Below are 23,921 nucleotides of genomic sequence, written 5' to 3'. Positions count from 1 at the left end.
TGCGTTCCTCTGTGCCAGTAGTTTAAGTCCTCGGACCCAAGAACCTTGTTAGGCTGCATGTGCTCACCTTCCTTTTTCTTTTCCCGGTCCTTGCAAACTGCAGTAAGACTCATACTACAGGATTTCATTATCTGGCTAGGAGAGCAAACTCCCCCCCTGAAGATAACTTCATTTCTGTGTATCCATAAGTTCCATATTACTGCTAGAAATGAGCCTGCAAGGGTAGGATTCACAGGCTTCATCTTCATGGTGTACCATAAGAAGTTACGCAACCAAACCCTGATATCCTGACGATCCTCTTGTATTCTAATTCCTAATTGGCAACTCGACCAAATTCTTCTGGATATCTGGCAGTCCCTAAAAAGGTGTCCTGTAGTCTCCAGGTCTTTCATACAAAGAACACATAACGGGTTCACATTCATTCCCCGCCTCAGAAGCTCAGCCTTACTACTGCATGCACCATTCATAATTCTCCAACCGAGCATCAACCAGGAGGGTTTAATGTCTATCTTCCAATATTCTTTCCAAAATCTACACCCTCTATTTGCACTTGGTCCCCTCCTCAACCAATTGTACCCCGACTTGACCGTGTACTCCCCCTTTTCCGTCTCTCCCCATAAAATTTCATCCTTCCTCCCAACTCTCGGTTCTACACTTAAGATCTTCTGTGCATCATTGAAGTTAAACAGATTCCAGATCTCCCTGACCCTCCACTCCCCTCTGTCATTGAGTAGATCCTTAACCATATATTCATATCATGGTAATACATTCGACCTTCAAAACTGCAGTAATGTAAGGCTTCAGCAACATTTAAAGCTACTCTCAGTCACATTTCCTAGTCAATTGTCTAGTTTTCTCTTGCAGAACAAAAAAATAAGCATAAGATAACGCTAACAGAATTATCAACAAAGTTGACATAAATCTATACTTAGTATTTAAAAAGTATAACCAAGAAACTAAGAAAGACACATGTCCCCATCCATTCTATTACACTTCTCTAACCATAGTGCCACATGTCATCTTACACTATTAATTTTTTTTATTACACTTTTTTTTAATTATTTCATTAAACTTATACTTCATCTTTCATACACACTTCATCTCTCCCCTTTAATTCAACCTTTTCCTATTCTGTCGTTAATTTTAGCCCCTCCACCTTCTATTTAAGCCTCTTTTTTCTATTAAAGTTCCAAAATTTTAATTTCTTTAATCATGTTTCCGATTACATATTATATCCTATAATGACTTGCTGATATTTCCTCACTTATCTCTTAATAAAATTTTTCCGATTACATATTATATCCTATAATGACTTACTGATATTTCCTAACCCGTGCATTGCACGGGCCAGAAGGCTAGTTATAGATTATAAATGCAACAGATTGCTCAGCAAGAACTGGAATATGTACCCAAATGACAGTAACAACCGACCTTTTTTAGTCACACTTAATATTTTAGTACCTAGCTCTAGTCTTTGTAAATAATCATGTTAAAGTACACTAGTTAGGGAATCACCACTCACTTACAATCACATTTGTCAGTTTTCAACTTTTCACATCAGAATATGACACCAGTTTACTTATTCCTCTAATTCAAGTCAAGAGAAAATTAATCATTAATAATTATGGCCGTTATTAATGCTTTACCTTGGAGCAAATAGGACAATCAATGTCCAATTATCCATAAAAAATTACTCGCACAATTTTAGAAAACATGGTCGAGCATTGTGAACTCCATCAAAAGATGAATCTGCAAGCAACAGAAAATAGTGATAAATCAAGCAATGTTATAAGGCGAAGACTGAATCAAATTTGATAAGGGGGAAAACACATAAACCCAAAAACACAGAACTAACTTTGTGAGAGAGGGAAGAGCATAGTGAAATATTTAGAAATAGTACAAGCAAGCTCCTCATTTGAAAGCACATGATACAACCGTTTAATGAAACAAAAAAATCCTTTGCAATACACATACCTAATTACGAAATAACAGGCATAATGCCAAGTTAGTATAACAACCTTTTTATCGTAGCAAAAGTATCAACTAATATTAATTGTTTGGACCAAGAAGGTAGTACTTACCTTTTTTGCAAATTATCTGAAAGTCAAGGACCAACCCTTGTGGTGCGTCTCTGGCTCTTTGCAAAACCATTTTTGTACTCTACCTAATTCTCAAAATACCCCCCAGCGCTGCCACCCCGCCGATCTAAAAAAGGTGGAGAACCAAATGATGTAAATCCCATATAATCTTACATTACCAAACATAAGTGTCATACAATAATTTTTCATAATTATCAACAATTACAGAGTTGCAAACTCTCAAGGCCTCTCTATTATGAGAATTTGTTAATAAGCTTCTACAATACTAATGAAAAGCTTCACATCTAGATATTTTTATACCTGCCGCTATATTAGTCACATCAAAGACCGCTAGTAACATCAATCAAGAAAAGTAATTCAATTAAAGGAATAAAATAAATTATTTTTGTTTTTTTGGTGTTTTACCCAAACAAATAGGGGTGTTCAAAAAAACCCGACCAGATTGTCCCGACCCGATTTCCCGATGACCCGGTAAATACCCGATGGAAAATTTGGGGGATTTTCCGGGACGGGTACCCGACCCGGGAAAATTGCTTGTTATCCGGGTCGGGACATGGGCCGCATTTTTAAATTCGCGGGTATCCGATTACCCGATATCTTAAATAAAAAAAAAACCCTCCCTCAAATAAGCCCAGCCCATTTATACTTTAGACATTCAGAACACCCTAGTTAGGTTTTCACTCTCAAACGCCTCTCTTCTCTTCCTACCCCTCTCTCTCTTACTCTACTCTTCCTGCCTTTCTCTCTCTCTTCTTGCATCTCTTCCATTCCTTACCTCCTTCCTTCCCTTTGAAAAAATATGAACAATCATCAGAATTCACACTACTACAAAACTGAGCTTAAGTAACACCCATTGGTAACACTTTAAAAATTTCATGATTGTTTGATTTTTACGTAACACTTTTGTAACAATATAGTATTAGGTAACATTTTTTGTATCACTTTAATATTAGGTAACACTTTATTGTAACACTCTGATATTAGGTAACACTTGGTTGCAACATTTAAAAATTATTTTTTTATTTATTTAAAAAAACCACTTAATTTGATATGCTCTATTTTTTTTTAATCAAAATCGACCCTCACAGAGTCACAGTGTCACAACCTCACGTCCTCACAAATTTCTTCCCCCTTGTATTTCTCCATGGATCCCTCAATTAAGTTTTCACCATCTCTTTATGTTGTACCTCCTTACCTCGACTTCCACCACTACCACCCTCTCACTTGCTTCTCAGTAATTAACCCAATCAATCTTTTCATTGATTTTCATTCGCCATTGACAACGAAGCTCGAAATCAATAGAGGACATTATCTCTCCTTCCGATAAGCAGGTCATGGTCTCCAAATTCCTCGAGATCGCTGTTAGATAGAGTGACGACACAGTCCGCCCATTTTTGCAGGTATTTCCCCCAATTTCTGCTTATTTTTTTTCTTCAATTTCATAAATTAGGGTTTTTTCACTACAATGTTCGATTTGATGATCGCTGTACAATAAATTATGTATTTTATAAATTTTGTTTGTGAAGTGTAAACTCGATTTAGAGTGATGGCAGGCTGGCAGCTCAGAAATTACGCTGCATTTATTGGTTAGTGTGATGAACTGCGGAACTTGCCTTGAACCTCTTGATTCTACTATTGACTCCTTGTCTTTTAATTTGGCTGTTGCCTGCTTTGCTCTTATTGCAATCAAGTTATGCACCTTAAGCTTTATGTTTTATCTTTACTTTCGGTTTTATTTTCAGCTTTTGATGTGGGCTAATCCACTCTTGGGTGCCATGACAACAAATTTTTCATTTATGCTTCATGGTATTCAGCCTGGCTGTTTTTGCCTCAAAACTTTAGGTTATAGGATTTTTTATTTTTTTTTATTTTATCATCCTTATGTAATATAAGCTCTTTCTTTGATTAAAAAAAGTAGTGTAGCCCAATCAATTTAGCTGATGGTTTTAATTTAGAACATCTTAAGTGTTATTCCAAATTGATTTTTTTTATTTGTTGTTTTTCCGATCCTGAAGTTGCAACTTGGATTAGTGTGTATATCTAGATTATATTGCCATTGTGGTGGGTTAAAAATGTACTGATCAGAAACTAATTTGTGTATCTTGTTTTATATACACATTAAATAAATTATATTTGTATGTAAAATAGTTTGTCTTCCGTCTCGTCTTCTTCTTTCTTATTACTTACTTTCTTGATTGATTATTGCTTGTAGTTCGAGGGATGTTTGGCATGATATAGTTTGTCGTAATTTCTCCATTTTATGTTGTTAATCGAGAGGTAATTTCATGGCCCTCCCCTTATGTATACTTTTTCTTCCTGATTTTTAAATTTGTTTGATTGATCATTCTAATTCTTGCTTTGAACAAGTTGGGTGATGAATATTTGACTCTGCTGATTTGAATGTTGTATAGGTTTTGATACCTACTCTGATTACACTAGTGCTGATCCTCATAAAATGTAAGCTTAATCTAACCTTCAATGCTTTTTTACTAGCTATTTTATGTTTCTTGAATTTTTCTGCTTGCTATTTAAATTATTGAGCATTGTTTTAGAAATTGGGATTCTGATGAGTTTTATTGGTGTTGTTTAAGTGCAATTAATCCCTTTTCTTCAAGTAGCTGCAAAATTGGATTCTATGAGCGAAATTGGGCAGTAAGGTTTTGGGTGAGGCTAAAATTGTGAATTATATGCTAATTTATCTTTGGGTGAGGCCAAAATTGTGATAAATGGCTAATAATTAGATAGTTGTAGGAATTATTGGTAGTTTTGCTTTCCCTTTCCTTTTATTATTGGTACATAGATTTAATTTTCAATTTCTTACAAAAGTTGCTGCTACTATAGTTTGATGACAAGGTTGCTTTATTTAATTCAGATGTATTATATATTCTATTTTAATTGGCTAATATATTAGAAACGGGCTATTAAGCATATTTTCCCCAGAATGTCTACAATTTACTTTATGCTATGTAAGAGAGTAGAGTGTTTCAAAAAAATTTTGTAATAAGGCAGATATATGAAGCATTATTTTACTCTTAGACTATCAGTTTACTACTTTTTTCAATTCTCATTTTATTTACGGATGCTCTTCCATTTATGAGTAGGGGAGTGAGAACCATGAGATAAAACATTGGAAGTTAAGAGACGATGGGAACAAAAACTTCTGTTATGGTACAGGCCACAAGAAACATGCTTGCATAGCATGTAGCAACCAATGTCACTATTACTGTTTCTGCTGTTACAGATGTCTACTGTTGTTGCTGATGCCTGTTAATGTCACTGGCTCACTGCTATCGGCTGCTACTGTAGTCTGCTGGCCTGGTACTACTGAGTGCTGACTATTGTTACTCCAAGTTGCTGCTACCTAATGTTGCTACCGCTGGCTGCTGTTACTGCTAGCTGCTGCAATCGGTTATTACTGCTAGCTGCTCCTATTGGCCATTAATTTCGCTTTTTTCTCTTTAGGAATTTGTTGGTCTAATCTAGAGACCGAAGTTGACTTTATTTTTGTTTTGTTCATTGGATTGTTAAGTCAATAAAAAAAATTGGTGTTTATGGCATTTTTTAAGATGCTATAAAATTATATCAATTCAAATTATTGTCAATTGTATATGTTAATTTCAAATTCGTGGTTGTTGTACATGTTAATATTATTTTTGTATTTAGAATAATAAAATGTTGCATATTTTAAATAATAATAATAATAATAATAATAATAATAATAATAATAATAATAATAATAATAATAATAATTATTATTATTATTATTATTATTATTATTATTATTATTATTATTAAATTAGTTTGCAAAAAGTGATACATAATGTCGGATAAATTATTACTATATGTCAAAAGATGATTGAAAAATATTACCAAATTATCAAGACGGTGGTACATTAGCTTGAAAAAGTGATACAAAATGTTGGATAAAGTGTTACTATATGATTATAAATGTTACTAAAGGTAAGTAAGTGTTACCTAAGAAATAAAATGTAACATTTTAAAAATGATACTAAATCTATAAAAAAAATGTTACATAAGAGAGTTTATAGTAATACTTTCAAAAATGTTACCATACATTACCCAAAGTGTTACATAAGACCTTAGGTAACATGGGCGGATGTATCACCCACAAAAGTGTTACCTATTGTCTACAATAACACTTTTACCACTTTATGTATCACTTTTTGGGTGTTACTTAAGGTTAATTATGCATTAGTGTCAAGCGAAGATTTGTAATTTAGCAGAGCACAATAGCGTAATTCATCAGAATTCAAGTGCTGAATGGAGATGCATAATTGTCGACGAGAAGATCTTGAGGACCTCTACCGTGTCACGGTGCATTTTTTTTAGTGTTTTTATCTTTTTAGGGTTCCGTGTGTTCCCTCAGCACATTTTTCTATAATTACCCCCTCATTTCTGATGTACGGGTTATCAACTAATTCTCTATTCTTCTTTCCTCTATGCTCTAGCCTAAACACTAGCCTACCCTTCTTCTTTTAAAATTCCTTCTTCAAGCACTCCAAGGAGTCCATTTTTTACTCGTGGTTCTGTCCTTAAGCCAATGCGTGAAAGGTAGAACTGTTTGAGGGTTTGACCCCAAATCAATTCTATTTAATTTAATTTAATTTAATTATCGTTTTATTATTATTTCCTTGAAGTTACTAGCACGTTTATTATTTTATAGTTGCAAGCAAATAGAATCTAAGTAAGAATTACGTTCCTTTTATTTCTATTATTTTTCTAACGATTTTACATTGTTGGATTTTATTATTAAATTGCTTCCAATATTAATGTTTATTTTATTATATTTATTGATCACCATATTGCATGTTTAAAGGGAATATGTAATTGAAAATCACGCCTAATAAGATAATTTGGACAACCGGTTTAGGATCCTTTTTAATCTTGTTATTAATTCAAGTGATCACTAATATTTTAGAATTATATGTTGCATTAATATCTAACCAATTTAGCTTAATAATAGTTTGGAGTAAATTGAATTTCTGTTTGTATGCCTTTGAGATCGCAGGAATGCTTTTCGCTATAAGAATCGAGTAGAGGCCAATACGGGCGAATGTGGCTCCATGACTCACTTCGTACCATCATCCCTGATCCTTCTTTCGTGGTTCCGAACCATATGGAGTTAGTAATCTCATGGATTATGAATGGGGTGTAACCTTCACGGGTTAATCGTTGTTGCCTATCGTTGTCCCTTAATCGTGGTTGCCTTTTGTGATCCGTGAACGGTTTACAAGTTCCTTAAAAACTTGTTGGCGGCTCCCTACTTTATTTGTCCTTAATCATATTATGTCAATTTCCACTTCCTAAGAGTGCCAAGCATATTCACAACATGCTTTAACGTAGGCGCACTTCAAACAAGAAGAACAACACTCCTTCTTCTTCGTCTTCCAAGCCCAATAATGCACCCAACAATATCAATATCAATGATGTCCTGGCTCTTAATGCTCCCCCTCAAAGATTCCAAAGGAAAAGGAGGGTTTACACGCCTTTGGAAATGACTTATGATGTTGCTTTTGATCGCTTGCATAGTCAAGGACTGATTATGCCAATTGGACCTTTTCCAGAACCTCGACAAGAGAACAAAACTGCTAGCTATGACCCCAATTCTCATTGCAAGTTTCATCAAGGCAAGGGTCATGCTACTGAGAAGTGTTGGAGGTTGAAGGATGCGATCCAAGACCTGATTGATGCTAATCAACTTCCTGTCCCTCCAGGGGGCAAGAAGCTTAACATTCAAACAAGTCCTCTTTCTGATGCTTTGGCTATCATGGGAGATAAAGTCTCCTTTTATATTTCAATACTCATTCAACCTGTGAATGAACCTCTGCCGGAAGTTGTATTCATATCGAACTATGAAGAAGTAAATGGAATTTGGGATAGTGACGATGAAGATGTCTATCTCAAATATATAGCCTTTTCATCTCTTGGCACAAGTGAAGATATTTGGGGAGACCTTGAGGTCAAGGTTCTCACCAGAAGTTGACGGTTGCAACAACCTAGTCCACCTCCACCTCCACCGCAATCACAACCAATTGTTGATCCCATCGACCCTGTGAACAGCGATGTGGTCAAACAATTACAAAAGACCAAGGTGGAAATGAATGTATGGAAGATTTTGGCCACCTCTCATGAGCATCGAAAGGCTGTGATGAATGCTCTGGTGAAAATAGGAGTTGACGATGATATGACTCCTTAAGGACTGGTCAACTTTCTCACTACTGAATTGCCATGTACTAGCAATCTGATTTCCTTCTCTGACAAGGATCTGCCCCCAAAAGGGGACCAACATAACAAGGCCTTACACCTTACTATGGTGTGTAGGCAGATGAATATTCCTATGAGCCTGGTTGATAATGGCTCTGCAATCAATGTATGCCCACTCCGAACTGCAAAGAAGTTGGGCATAAAAAATGAAGAATTGACTCCCTCTACTAAAGAGATTCGTGCTTACGATAATACTCGCCGTCAAGCCGTGGGTACTATCATGCTAAACATAACTACTGGGGCCATTGAACGTCGCACCAAGTTTTAGGTGGTGGACATTATGGCTTCTTTCAATCTGCTGTTAGGTCGTCCTTGGCTTCATGAGCTAAAGGCGATCCCATCGTCGTTGCACCAAAAAGTGAAAGCCATAGTTGGAGGGGTTCTAATTACCATTGATGCCTCCACCATGCGCATTCAAGTCATCGATACTCCCATCGTCTATGTTGAACATGACGAAGAAGATGAAGATCTCTGGGGGTTTTTGCTGGATGATGTTCTCATGATCGAAGAAGAGGAGAAGTGTCACCTCGACTTTTATCCTTATTCAAATACCAATGTTAATGCTATTATGAAGAAGCAAGGGCATTTCCCTGGAATGACCCTCGGACTCAAAAAGAAAATGGCTGAACTTTGGGGCCATCCTGGTGCACTTAAGAAAGATACCTGTGGCTTGGGATTCAAGCCAACAAAGGAAGATGTGAAACAAGCTCTCCTGAAAAAGAAGGCTCACAATAATGCTCGAATCATGAAGACAGAAATGGCCATGGACCCATATCCATTCACTCTCAATGGCCAGTATATCAAAGAAGGGGAAGACTCCCCATGCTATGAATTCCCTGAGCCTTTCATCCACTATGGGAAGCGTGATCCAGGGTTTGAGATGTTCCTTAATTGTGACTTCATCGATGAAGGCGATGAACTCTTCACAACTGAGAAACCAGCTAGTCCAAGCTCTGATGATCTGAACATTAACCTTCTTTTGGGACTAGAAAATAATGAATCCAAGCCTATCTGCAATAATGATTCTGAGCTCATTCAAGCTGTTATATCAAGCAAGGATTTTGACCCCTCTGAGTTAATCGTCTAGGCTGATAATGTTTCAAAGGGATGGCGCAAGATGGTGAAGATCACTACACCAAGTGGAGATAAGTTTGAAGTAACCGCTGGCGAAGGTCCTATGTTTGATGAATCTGAGTCGTCAAGGTCCGAGTCCGAGTCTGAGTCTAAGTCTGTAGACGAGTCTTTAGAATCTAAGGTCGACCCTCTTTCTGCTATAGAGTCAAGTCTTGAGTCTCTTGATGAGTCTCCTCTTTCTATCCCAAATAATTCCGGCGAGGTCGCAGCTGACCTTGCCCTCCTTGATGTAATGACCAATGAATTCAATGAAATGAGTACCTTTGCTTACGATGTGTGTCATTCCCCTAACCCTGATCAATATTGCTTTGATAATGATAAAAATGACAAAGAAATAATAAAAGCAATGGAAGAACACGAAAATAAAACAACAATTATTGAAGATACAGAAACATTTAATATTTCCAATGATACGACTATCAAAGAAGTAAAAATTGGATTAACACTAAGTCAAGACGAACGCAAAGAGCTAATTAAGTTGCTTAGTGAATTTGTTGATGTATTTGCTTGGTCATACCAAGATATGTCAGGAATTGACAGTTATATAGCTCAGCATATGATACCACTCATTCCAGGTATGAAGCCTGTCAAACAAAAGTTGCACCGTATGAAACCGGGTGTGGCTCTCAAAATCAAGGAAGAAATCAGAAAGCAATTGGCTGCAGGTTTCATCAAAGTATCCAAGTATCCAGAATGGATAGCAAATGTGGTTCCAGTACTAAAAAAGGATGGAAGGGTCAGAATGTGTGTTGATTACAGGGACCTCAATAAGGCAAGCCCGAAAGATGGGTTCCCTCTACCTTACATTGACATTCTGGTCGATAACATAGCAAACCATGCACTTCTATCGTTCATGAACGGCTACGCAGGATATAATCAAGTATTAATGGCCGAGGAAGATATGGAGAAAACCACATTCATCACACAATGGGGTACATATTGCTATACGGTAATGCCATTCGGGTTGAAAAACGCGGGTGCCACCTACCAAAGAGCAGCCACAGCATTGTTACATGATATGATGCACAAAGAGGTGGAGTTCTATGTTGATGATATGATCGTCAAGTCAAAAGATCACCCAGGCCACATCATTTCACTTCGCAAGTTCTTTGAAAGACTCCGCAAGTACAACATGAGATTAAATCCAACAAAGTGTGCATTTGGAGTCACGTCAGGCAAACTACTTGGATATGTGATTGTAGACACCTAAAAATGTCTCCCCAAAACCAAACCCGATGATGAACAACCTTTCAAAGCCACTATTGGTCGGGTTCAGTATTTAATCCCGAGAGTGATTAAAAAATTGTGTTTAATTAAATTCATTTTTTTGAATAGTCCATGGATCAGTCTTGATGTTTGGTCAAAGCATAGATTTTTTTAATTTCATCCCAAATCTTTTTTATTTTATTGTTTTATTATTTATTTTGGCCCAAACCTTTTATTTATTTTATTTACTTATTTTCTTTTTTTAGCCTAAATAATAATAAATCAGAAATGGTCCGAAATTATCAATCGACACTTAAAATGCTGAACGAAATTAGGGTTAAAAATGAATTTAGACGGAAAACGGACAAAAAATTCCCGCGTCACGGCAGTAGTCCACCGTGTCACGGGAAACTGTCCCGTCTGACGGTGGGAATTCCCGTGACACGGGAAACCTGCTGTGACACGGGAGTTTCCGTGTCCATTCCGCGTAAACCCTTCACGCATTTTATTCCCCGTACCCTAAAATATTTTTACCGCGTCACGCAACTGTTCACCGCGTCACGGGAATTTTTCCCGTCTGACGGTGGGAATTCCCGTGTCACGGTACACAGTGCCGTGTCGCAGTTTACTTTTTTAGGGTTTTTAATCATTTTAGGGTTCTGTGTGTTCCCTCAGCACATTTTTTCTATAAATACCCCTTCATTTATGATGTACGGGGCAGGAATTAATTTTCTATTTTTCTCTCTTCTATGCTCTAGCCTAAACACTAGCTTACCCTTCTTCTTTCAAAATTCCTTCTTCAAGCACTCCAAGGAGTCCATACTTTACTCGTGGTTCTGTCCTTAAGCCAAGGCGTGAAAGGTAGAATTGTTTGAGGGTTTGGCCCCAAATCAATTCTATTTAATTTAATTTACTTTAATTATTGTTTTATTATTATTTCCTTGAAGTTACTAACTCGTTTATTATTTTGTAGTTGCAAGCAAACAAAATCAAAGTAAGAATTATGTTCCTTTTATTTCTATTATTTTTCCAACGATTTTATATTGTTGGAATTATTGTTAAATTGCTTCCAATATTGATGTTATTCTATTATATTTATTGATCACTATATTGCATGTTTAAAGGGAATATGTAATTGAAAACCACGCCTAATAAGATAATTTGGACAACCGGTTTAGGTTCTTTTTTAATCTTGTTGTTTAATCAAGTGATCACAATATTTTAGAATAATATGTTGCATTAATATTCAACCAATTTAGCCTTATAATAGTTTGGAGAAAATTGAATATTTTGTTTGTATGCCTTTGAGATCGCAGGAATAACTTTTCACTATGAGAATCGAGTAGAGGCCAATACGGGTGAATGTGACTCCATGACTCACTTCGTACCATCATCCCCGATCCTCCTTTCGTGGTTCCGAACCATATGGAGTTAGTAATCTCATGGATTATGAATGGGGTGTAACCTTCACGGGTCAATCGTTGTTGCCTATCGTTGTCCCTTATCGTGGTTGCCTTTTTATGATCCGTGAACGGTTTACAAGTTCCTTAAAAACTTGTTGGCGGCTCCCTACTTTATTGTCCCTAATCTTATTATGTCAATTCCCACTTCCCATGAGTGACAAGTATATTCACACATGCTTTAACATAGGCACACTTCGAGCGACACCTACAATTTGGCGACTCCACTGGGGAGGATTCTTGGTTATTTATCGATTTGAGTGATCGGTATTTAATTAAGATGAGTGGATGAGACTTGGAAGATTCTTGAAAAATATTCCTGTGATTAATTTGGCATTGTTGCATAAGCATAGACGTTTTAACGTCGCATTTAGGTCTGTCCCGTAGGAAAAATTGAATAACTTGATTGCGTACGAAGGAAAACAGGGCACTAGTCAGATTTTCTGACTGCCGTGCCATGGAAGAATTTGCCGTGTCTCGGTGCAGTACACCGTCTGACGGTGTGCAGCACTGTGGCACGGTGCTCTCTGCCGTGTCACGGCAGTCCAAAAATCAGTCCGGTGGCTTGTTTTCTCTTCTCACAGTCAACTTCATTCGATTTTTCTGAAAAAACGCGTGTGTTCTACATGCGTCTTAGCCCCGGGGGATTTAAGCTCTATCAACCCAAAAACGCTCATGGCAATAAGGGTTCATCCGAGTTATTAAATCCACCGAAACCATGGAGTCGAGTTCGATTTCATCACGAACTCGCGGAGCAGCCCGTTGGCATACACCCTCAAGGGAGGCTGCCTTGCTAACGCGTCCAAACTCTTAACCATGGTACCCTATTGACACCAAATAAACTTGACCATAGTCGAACATAGAACTTGACCTTAGGTTGCGAATTATTCTTTGCATCATTGTGCCTACGTATTTTATGTTTGGTCGTTTTGATCCTAACCTTAACGATCTTTCTTTGTCTATGGTGGATTATTTTATGACTAACGATTGCCAATGGACCATACTCACTTAGTAAATAGTAAAAAAAAAAAAATTGTCGTGCCACGTCAGCATCCACCGTGCCACGGGAAAGTTCACCGTGTTACGGCAATTTCCACCGTGGCACGGTGGATTTCCAGCACAAAAAAAAATCTCGTGCCACGTCAGCATCCACCGTGTCACGAGAAAGTTCACCGTGTCACGGCAATTTCCACCGTGGCACGGTGGAATTCCAAAAAAAAAAAACCCACCGCGTCACGGCAGCTTGTCCCGTGACACGGTACAGTTTTCCGTGTCACGGTGCCCTTGAAATAAGTCCAGTCAACTTTTTTTTAAATCTTCCGTGTTAATTTGGTCCTCGCGTCAGTCATTTTGGTTATTGTTCACATGTCTAGCCATACGATCATACCACGAGTCTTATAACATCACTTAGTCACTCACGAGTCAAGTATAGTCCACACACTTTCTTTATGTTCCGACTTGAGTCGTGCACCAGGTCGTTTATGATCGTATATTAGGTTCATGCACCCTTTTTTCGTCATAATAAAAAAATGAGTGGAGTTTTCTCACCTGTTCAAATGTCTAATTTTTCCTTCCTTTCCTATCTCGAGCAATGATTCAAATAATTAAGTGAATTATTTTATTTCACAGTACTTGGTCAAGGAACAGGGATAGATTAATACGGTTCGTGTCATTACCGCAACAATCTCTTAGATCTAATAGGCGTTCAAAGATAACTTTGCCATCTCCATTACTCATCACCTTTCAATGGCCACTAAAGAAGATATTGAGAACATCAACAACAAATCCATCAAGGCACTGTCTTCCATGATGCAAACCCTTACCACTAGGGTCACTACCATGGAACAAAATAAGGTCACTGTTTCCCCCCTTGACAAACTGAAGGAACAAATGAGTAAGATTTCTGAGGATTTCACTTATGTGGAACGACCTCCCACTCCTTTGGATGTGAAGGACAAACTCCCTAAAAAGTTCTCCACTGCTGATATTCCAAAGTTCAAGCCTACTGACAATCCAATATTCCATTTGAAGGCGTTCTCTGCAACCATGGCTCTTAAAGGATTGGACGTAACACTCTTCCCTACGGTGTTCCCTCTCTCTGAAAGGAATGGTGTCCTTCGAACAAGTGTATTATTCTGATAGCGGGTTCAAAATTATTAGAAAGCTAATATATTCAGTAAGGTCAAGTGATCGGAATGCTTGGGTGGAGGCCGCTTCCGATCAGTAATATTAATATAATTAATATTACAGCTTAATCTTGACTGAACCCTTCGGGTCACACCCAAGCAAAATATACGAACCGACTCGACAAATTGATTCGGAAGAAATTAATTCGTCGCCCGAGTGTTAAATATTTATACGTCAGTAATTCGAGCTTGGAGCGTCGGAAGTCGAGTAAAAAATAATAAAAAGACGAGAAGCGCAAAATAATAATAAATCGACCATATTCCCAAAATACCCATAGCATCGGAATTCCCCGAGCATTCGAATGCTAGGGGCAAAAATGTCCAAGCATAGGTGGCTAGCAAGCGCACCAAGCCGAGCTTAGCATGGCTGGCTAGGTGCGTGCTAGCAACCATGCACAGCAGCAGCTAGCAGCCGCGTGCACTTGGTGCGTGCAGCAGCTAACTATCGCAAGCTAGGCGTGCTAGCAGCGCACGCACTAGCAGCCACGCACAGCAGCAAGCCTGCACCAAGTGCGTGGCTTGCGCGCACAGCAGCAGCCCGCATCTTGGTGCGGGGCTGGGCTCGGGTTGGGCTCGTGGATGGGACATAGGCCGGTCACTATGGGGAAGCTTGAGGAATATGGGAGGAAGTGGGTAAGGACATGTGGCACAAGGAGAGTATTGAGTGGGGAGCAAGTATGGTCCCCTACTCTCCATGTGGTCCTCACCAACCCATTTCACATGGTAATGCCACTTGTAGATTTATTATTAGTTTGCAATTTTAATTTAATTTAGCTTTAAATTAATTTGTGGAATTTCATGATCCCACATTGATGGGATAGAAATTCCAACTCATACTTTCCTCTATAAATACCAACCTTGGGATTTGGAGTAAAGTGCTTGAGTGGGAGTTAGAAAGAGCATTCCATATTTTGGGAAAAACTCTTAAACTCCATTAACACTTGGGTTTTGGTCGGACCTTGCTAACTCCAAGGTAGCAGACCTAAAAAGTCGTGTTCGTCCTTTGTGGGTGGATACCGTTGGAGGCACGACATTTGCGGTGCTCAAGGCTTTCAAGTAAGAGCCCGTTTGGAGAGGGCGAAGCTCGCTTCAAGGGTATGATTCGTTCTTCCTTTTTTTTGCGTTTATTTATTTATGCTTTATGGTTTTATTAATTACGTGTGGTTCCTTGGGTCGGGGTTGTTTCCGCGGTGAGTCGGACTCACCAAACCCCAACAGCGGTATCGGAGCCCCGCTCGTTTATTTTTATAATCATGTTTTTCAAGGTTTATTTTGGCTTATTTTTCTGGTTTAAGTTGCTAATTAGATTAGTAGCTCGGTTTTATTTATTTTAATCCCGTTTTTAATGTCGAATTTGGCCTAGAACCCAGATTTTCGCCCAAAAATAGTGAATTTGGGGTGGAAAAGGTGTTCTGGAAAGGTTTTATCCCCTTTGGTACTGTGATTTTAGCCAAATTCTGACAAGAAATGCCTTTTTCGAGGGATTTTTTGTTTTTGACGAAAAATTTTAAGTCTTTTCTAACCTTGAAATTAATGGCATAACTTGTTGATTATGTGGTTGATTATTTGCATTATTTTCTGCTTTTTTAAGTCCCCTTAAAGCACACTTACTTGGTAGTATTTTATGCTTAAAGGTTTATTTATTTTCACATAATTGCAAACTAATTGCTTTTTAGTGTGAAAATGTTTGTTTTGAGGCTTCCTAAGTGTTAAAGATTCAATCTTTATTTGTGATAAGTGATTGAAACTTTAAAAACCACTAAATTCCATGTTATTTTGTATTAAACTTTGTTGTTTTAATCATTTTGAGTTGATTGGAAACATAAAGTTTCAATTTTTGTGATAGAAATTTGGTTATCCTCATGTTGGAAGATATAATTTTCAAGGATTCACAAAATTTAGATGTTGGAATTTTCATTTGAACATTAAAGTTCATATTTTTCCAACTTCCCCTTACTTTGTCAAATTCTCAAGTTTAATTTAAATTGATTAAATTAAAAGTGAGAAATTGCCTCAACTTTGTTATTGCACCAAGCTAAACCAATTTAATTAAGAATGGTTCTTGGAATTATTTTGGTTATTTGCACCTTGAAATTTTATTAAGTTAGACTTGTTTAAAATTTTTATTTTTTGCTAATTAAGTTAGTTCTAAAATTAATTAATTATGTCTTGCGAAATGGGATCAAATCCCGAGGCCATGGCACGCAAAACGAGGCAAAGAACCACCCTTGGCTAGCCGGGCTGCATAGCAGCCCGCATGTGGCTGCCCCGCCTTGCGTGGGGCCACACGCGCGGCAGCAGCACACGGCCGCAGCAGCCACGCACCAGCAGCCATGGCTGTGCGTGCGCCGTGCGGCAGTGGCAACAACCCATGGCTGGTTGCCGCTTTTTTGTGTGTGCATATGCTTGGTGCGGTGAGGTGAATAGCCGTAGTATGCTTGGTTTGCATGAGCCGCGATTATTCGAGTTTCCTTGGCAAAACGCTTAAAGTGAAAGCTTAATATATATTCGGTTGGCTTAATATTGCTTATTTTGCCGTTTTATTTATTTTAATTAATTTTGTTTATTTTAATTAAAATTTTGGGAGGCTAGGCCTCGGTTTTGAGCAGCATTGGCAAAATTTTATTTTGACAAGTTTGGGTGCTACCAACTTAATTAATTGGATTAATTAAGGGAAATGCGGAATTTAGTGGGAGCTTCAATTAATTAATGACGTCAAATTACATAATCGGTTAAACAACTTTGACTAGTTTTAATTAGGCGTGTTAATCGGATTAACCACCTAGATTACTAGTGCGCGCGTTGTTTAAATGCATTTTACTTGTTTGATATTGTAAATTGCATGGGCCATTCACAAATAGTGAATGGATGAATGGAATATATATTCTCGCTCTCTCACTGGTTTTATGAAATGGCAACTAGTGAGACCCGATTAGGATAGAAAATATTGACTACGTGCCGTTATGTATTTTTGTAAATCTAAATACGGTCTACGCACCGTTAAGTATTTTTGTACCTTAATATTTATATTATTCCTAGTCGTAGACACTAGTATTTGCATAGTTTGGTTAAGTCTTGAAGACGGCGTATCTTGGAAGACAAAGCCTTGAATTACAAATGAAGACCTTTTGAAGATTTGAAGAATTCAAGGGGTCATGCTAGTTGCCAATATGCATCTATAATTTCGCTTTATATTTTATGCTTATATACATGTGAATTATTCGTTAGATGCATGTTTAGGTTTTCTTTATGTTTGCGATGATTAGTTAAGTTCACTTAAATCAACCAACATAGAAATCCTAGGTCCCTAATAATATTGAGTCAAACTTGCCTTTCCAAAACAACACTTACCAACCGAACGTGGGTGATGGTAGGCTACGCCAAAGCGAGGTGCCATCACTTCTCCAAGGCTCATAAGGCACAACGGGTGTGCACGTTGGTTTTGGTTTAACTCATCGGTATGAGTGAGGAGTCCTCACATACCGTGGAAAAAGAGATACATCGTCAAAGATGCATTAGATGCGACGATTGTCTAACCAAGAGTGGCTTAGAGCCATTAGCAAGGCAATGCTTACCCTAGAAATTGAGTGGTACAAATTTCCTTGATTGGCAAAGGAATTTGCGCATCGTTCTTATGCAAGAACAGAAAGAGTATGTCCTTGATGAGGAAATGCCCGAGGCTCCCAATGAGGAGGTAACTCAAGCAGCCCTTAACCGATGGCAAGTAGCCGATCGGGATGTCAAGTGCGTAATGCTAGCCACTATGTCTCCTGAACTTCAGAAAACCTTCTTCGAGAAGGAATCAGCCTATTAGATTATTTCTGAGTTACAGAATATGTTTCAAGAACAGGCTCAAATTGAAAGGTTTGAAACGCACAGATAGATCCTTGAGACTAAGCTCAAGAAAGGAGAGCCAACCAACCCACATGTGCTCAAAATGATCGGATTATTTGAGAACATGGGAAGGCTTGATGCGGGGTATTCAACTGAAATGGCTATTGACATCATTCTCCATTCCCTTCACAAATGCTATGACCAGTTCAAGATGAACTACAAAATGCATAGCATGGAGAAAACCCTCACCGAGCTTCATGGGATGTTGAAGCAAGCTGAGCAGACGCTCAAGGATGAGGGAAGGCATGATATGCTAATGATTAAGAAGGGTAAGCCATTCAAAAGGGCGGGCAAAAAGAAGAAGGGCTTCAAGGGGAAAGGAAAGAAGAACTTTTCGCCTAAGCCGAAAGCTACCAAAGACAACAAGGAGAAAAAGGTAGCATCTTCTAAGTCTGATTCCGAATGCTTCTATTGTTAGAAGAAGAGACATTGGAAGAGAGACTGCCTCAAATTCATGGAAGATAAGAAGAACGGAACTGTTGCTTCTACATCAGGTATTTACGTTATAGACTTTAACTTCACTAGCTCGGCTTCATGGGTATTAGATACCGGATGTGGCTCACACCTTTGTTCCGATTCACAGGCACTAAGGAACACTAGGAGGCTAGCGAAGGGAGAGATCAAGCTCCGGGTAGGAAATGGAGCAAGGATTGGTGCTATATCCGTAGGATCTCTTAGTTTGTCTTTGCCCACGGGGCTAGTTTTGGAACTTGACAATGTTTATTGTGTTCCCAACATTACCAAAAACATCATTTCAATTTCGGCGTTGGACGCCAAAGGTTTTGAATTTCGATTTAAGGACCAATCATGTTCATTTTATCTCGATAATGTTTTATATGGTACGACACATTCAGAAAATGGTCTTTATGTGTTATCTCTAGACAAAGAAATTTATAACGTTAATAATCCTGCAAAGAAAGCTAAGACTACACCGTCTAGTCAAACTTACTTGTGGCATTGTCGTCTTAGCCACATTAACATCAAACGCATCAAGAAGCTTCTTCAAGAAGGTATTCTTGACTCATTTGATTTAGAATCCTTTGAGAATTGCGAAGGATGTTTATTAGGCAAGGTGATAAAGCAACCATTCTCCAAGTTGTGAGAAAGGGCCGGTGACTTGTTGGGACTAATACACACCGATGTATGTGGGCCAATGAGTACACTCGCAAGGAGTGGTTATCGGTGTTTCATAACCTTCACGGACGACTATAGTAGATATGGTTATGTCTATCTAATGTCGCACAAATCTGAATTGTTTGATAAATTCAAGGAATTTCAGAACGAAGTTGAAAACCAACTCGGCAAGAAAATCAAAGCGCTTCGATCGGATCGAGGTGGCGAATATTTGGGCCAAGAATTCGATGACCATCTGAAAGAACATGGAATACTTTCAGAGTTGACACCTCCAGGAACTCCTCAATGGAATGAAGTATCTAAAAGGAGGAATCGAACCCTGTTAGACATGGTCCGATCGACTATGGGTCTTAGTGAACTTCCAATCTCTTTCTAGGGACATGCATTTTTAACTGCGACACTTACACTGAATCGTGCTCCGTCAAAGGCAGTGGAAAAGACTCCATATGAATTATGGACAAATAAACCTCCAAGGTTGTCTTTTCTCAAGATTTGGGGATGCGAAGCATATGTCAAGAAACTCATTTCTGATAAACTTCATCCGAAATCTGACAAGGTTTACTTTGTGGGTTATCCAAAAGAAACCAAAGGGTATTACTTCTACAGCAAATCCGAGAACAAAGTGTTTGTTGCTCGTGATGATGTCTTTTTGGAGAAGGAACATCTCTCCAAAATGACAAGTGGGAGGAAAATCGAACTCGACGAAGTTCGAGAGGACGAGCAACAAGGACAAGTTGACAATCAAAGTGCTCACGAAGCATCTGTTGACATTGGTCAAAGTCAAAATATGCAAATTCAAACCGACAATGCAAATGCTCAGTCCATCACCCTACGTAGGTCAACTCGGCCAAGATCTCAACCTGATAGATATCTTGGTGTTGTATTAACCGAAGATCAGGACATCCTAGTAGTGGATGGAGATGAGCCGGCAACCTACAAGCAAGCTATGACGAGCCCCGACTCTGCAAAATGGCAAGAGGCCATGAAATCCGAAATGGACTCCATGTTTGAAAATCAAGTATGGGACTTGGTTGATTTACCCGTTGGTTACACACCTATCGGATGTAAATGGATTTTCAAGATGAAAACCGACAAAGACGGAAATGTATTCATTTACAAAGCAAGGCTGGTAGCAAAAGGTTACAGGCAAATTCACGGCGTTGATTATGATGAAACCTTTTCTCCAGTAGCTATGCTTAAGTCCGTTTGAATTCTTCTAGCGATTGCTGCATATTATAATTATGAAATATGGCAGATGGACGTCAAAACCGCCTTCCTCAATGGAATTTTGGAAGAAACTGTGTACATGACACAGCCTGAAGGTTTTGTCGACCAGAACAATCCTAAGAAGGTATGCAAGCTTAAGAAGTCCATTTATGGATTAAAGCAAGCAAGCAGAAGTTGGAATCTGCGATTTGATGAAGCCATCAGTAAGTTTGGTTTTATCAAGAATCCAGATGAGTCTTGTGTTTACAAGAAGGTTAGTGGGAGTGACATCGCCTTCCTAGTCTTATATGTCGATGACATTTTGCTCATTGGAAATAGCATTCCGTTGTTAAAGTCTGTAAAGGCTTGGCTCGGGAAATGTTTTTCAATGAAAGACTTGGGAGAGGCTCAGTACATACTAGGCATCAAGATCTATAGGGATAGATCAAAGAGGATGATAGGAATGATTCAAATTACTTACATCGATAAGGTACTAGCTCGATTCCAAATGGAAGGAGCCAAGAGAGGGCACCTACCCATGTCACATGGCATAACCTTAAGCAAGAAGCAGTGTCCAAAGACACCTGATGAGCAAGAAAGGATGAGTCGTATTCCATATGCTTCGCTTATTGGATCGATCATGTATGCCATGATATTTACTAGGCCGGATGTATCGTATGCCTTGAGTGCTACGAGACGATACCAATCAGACCCAGGAGAGGCGCATTGGACTGCGGCCAAGAATATTCTGAAGTACCTGAAAAGGAACAAGGATAAATTCCTGGTCTATGGCGGTAAAGATGAATTGGTTGTTGAGGGATATACCGACGCAAGCTTCCAGACAGACAGAGACGACTCCAAGTCACAATCCGGATACATATTCTGTCTCAATGGAGGAGCGTTTAGTTGGAAGAGTGCAAAGCAAAGCACAACCGCTGATTCTACAACTGAAGCCGAGTACTTGGCAACGTCTGAGGCAGCCAAGGAGGCAGTTTGGATTCACAAGTTCATTGATGAACTTGGTGTTGTACCCTCCATCAAGGGTCCAATAGACCTCCATTGTGACAACAATGGAGCTATTGCTCAGGCTAGAGAGCCACGAGAACATCAGAAGGTCAAACATGTCAAGAGGCGATTTCACATGATTCGATAATGGAAGATAGAGGGTGAAATCAGAATTTGCAAAGTGGGAACGGATGACAATGTAGCCGATCCACTTACTAAACCCTTGTCTCAAGTGAAGCACAACAAACACATTGAGGCAATGGGAATCAAGCATGTCGCGAACTGGCTTTGATTTCCATATTATAGTGTTTTAATTAAATTTTGGACAATGTTAATGTAAAGCACTATGATGAACCATTCAGTTTTTGGAGTAATTAAAATTTTTCATGCAATTTAATTCACTCCGTCTCTATTTAATTGTGGTTTAGAATTAGATAATGAGTCCATTCGATTTTAATATATATTCAAAATAGGGTATCAAGTCAATGGCTTGGATAAAGAAACACCTATTAAGTGAACATTGAATATTTTAATCGAAAATTATCCCTAATCAATGTCATATTTTTGTGGACGATTAATGACCATTAGAGATTAGTGTGTAGTATGATTTATAGCACCGTTTCTTGTGCTTTGAGGATATAAATCATTTGCACAGGTATTGGTTTAGAACCATACTGGATCGACCTATGAGAATACTTTAAGAGATTTAAAATTGTCATAAGTATTTTTCTCATTATTACTATCAGAACTCTTTTCCTTGACCATAAGTAGTGGGAGGTCTCTTGTTTGAGTACTAGTCCGCTTTGGTATCCGCCAAACGTCTACTGTAACTGGGGATTATAACGACAGATATCGGGCGGCTAGGTCCTCTTAGTAAGAGAAGCTACATTACAAGACTGGAAATGTCCCCCTACTAAAAATAGGGAATATGTCTTGTTGTTTACAAGGCCTCTCAAAGAGCGAGACTGTGAAAATGCATGGCCGTGCTCAGATGGATTTTAGAAATCATCTGCTTATTGACAGTCAACTCGGATTTCGAGAAACACTTCTGGACGTAACAGAGATGACGAGTAACCTTACTCTGTAGTTCATGAAGAGACATGAAGAGACATAGGAAAGGGGCTATACACTAAATGCACACTTGTCCGGAAGGACTAGTGGGAGATTGAAAGGAATGGTGTCCTTCGAACAAGTGTATTATTCTGATAGCGGGTTCAGAATTATTAGACAGCTGATTTATTTAGTAAGGTTAAGTGATCGGAATGCCTGGGTGGAGGCCGCTTCCGATCAGTAATATTAATATAATTAATATTACAGCTTAATCTTGACTGAACCCTTCGGGTCACACCCAAGAAAAATATACGAACCGACTCGACGAATTAATTTGGAAGAAATTAATTCGTCGCTCGAGTGTTAAATATTTAGACGTCGGTAATTCGAGCTTGGAGCGTCGAAACCGATCGTCGGAAGTCGAGTCAAAATAATAAAAAGACGAGACGCGCAAAATAATAATAAATCGACCATATTCCCAAAATACCCCTAGCATCGGAATGCCCCGAGCATCCGAATGCTAGGGGCAAAAATGTCTAAGCATAGGTGGCTAGCAAGCGCACCAAGCCGAGCCTAGCATGGCTGGCTAGGTGCGTGCTAGCAGCCACGCACAGCAGCAGCTAGCAGCCGCGTGCACGTGGTGCGTGCAGCAGCTAACTGCCGCAAGCTAGGCGTGCTAGCAGCGCACACACTAGCAGCCACGCACATCAGCAAGCCCGCACCAAGTGCGTGGCTTGCGCGCATAGCAACATCCCGCATCTTGGTGCGGGGCTGGGCTCGTGGCTGGGCCATAGGGCCGGTTACTATGGGGAAGCTTGAGGAATATGGGAGGAAGTAAGTAAGGACATGTGGCACAAGGAGAGTATTGAGTGGGGAGCAAGTATGGTCCCCTACTCTCCATGTGGTCCTCACCAACCCATTTCACATGGTAATGCCACTTGTAGATTTATTATTAGTTTGCAATTTTAATTTAATTTAGCTTTAAATTAATTTGTGGAATTTCATGATCCCACATTGATGGGATAGAAATTCCCACTCATACTTTCCTCTATAAATACCAACCTTGGGATTTGGAGTAAAGTGCTTGAGTGGGAGTTAGAAAGAGCATTCCATATTGTGGGAAAAACTCTTAAACTCCATTAACACTTGGGTTTTGGTCGGACCTTGCTAACTCCAAGGTAGCGGACCTAAAAAGTCGTGTTCGTCCTTTGTGGGTGGATACCGTTGGAGGCACGACATTTGCGGTGCTCAAGGCTTTCAAG

The 23,921-nt window shown here is 38.9% G+C and overlaps 2 long non-coding RNA genes across 3 annotated transcripts in view; one reads left to right on the top strand and one right to left on the bottom strand.

Moving 5' to 3' along the window:
- Positions 1 to 2,091: 2,091 nt before the first annotated feature.
- The window catches only part of LOC145586700 (uncharacterized), a 47,791-nt gene continuing 25,961 nt past the window's right edge, over positions 2,092 to 23,921 (bottom strand). Inside the window, exon 3 of the long non-coding RNA XR_014101007.1 lies at positions 2,092 to 2,205. This is a non-coding gene — a long non-coding RNA (uncharacterized LOC145586700). The remainder of the gene's footprint in view (positions 2,206 to 23,921) is intronic.
- On the top strand, positions 3,180 to 5,659 carry LOC145586691 (uncharacterized). 2 transcript variants are annotated; one of them, XR_014101004.1, is made up of 3 exons: positions 3,180 to 4,376; positions 4,511 to 4,556; positions 5,201 to 5,659. It is a non-coding gene; the product is annotated as an uncharacterized LOC145586691 (long non-coding RNA). The 2 variants fall into 2 exon arrangements; XR_014101003.1 differs by having other exon boundaries at positions 3,180 to 4,556.

The sequence above is a fragment of the Chenopodium album genome, chromosome 2 (assembly GCF_948465745.1).
Source record: "Chenopodium album chromosome 2, dcCheAlbu1.1, whole genome shotgun sequence".
Taxonomy (NCBI): domain Eukaryota; kingdom Viridiplantae; phylum Streptophyta; class Magnoliopsida; order Caryophyllales; family Amaranthaceae; genus Chenopodium; species Chenopodium album.
The sequence above is the reverse complement of the archived record's forward strand: the minus strand, read 5'-3'. Positions and strand labels throughout refer to the sequence as shown.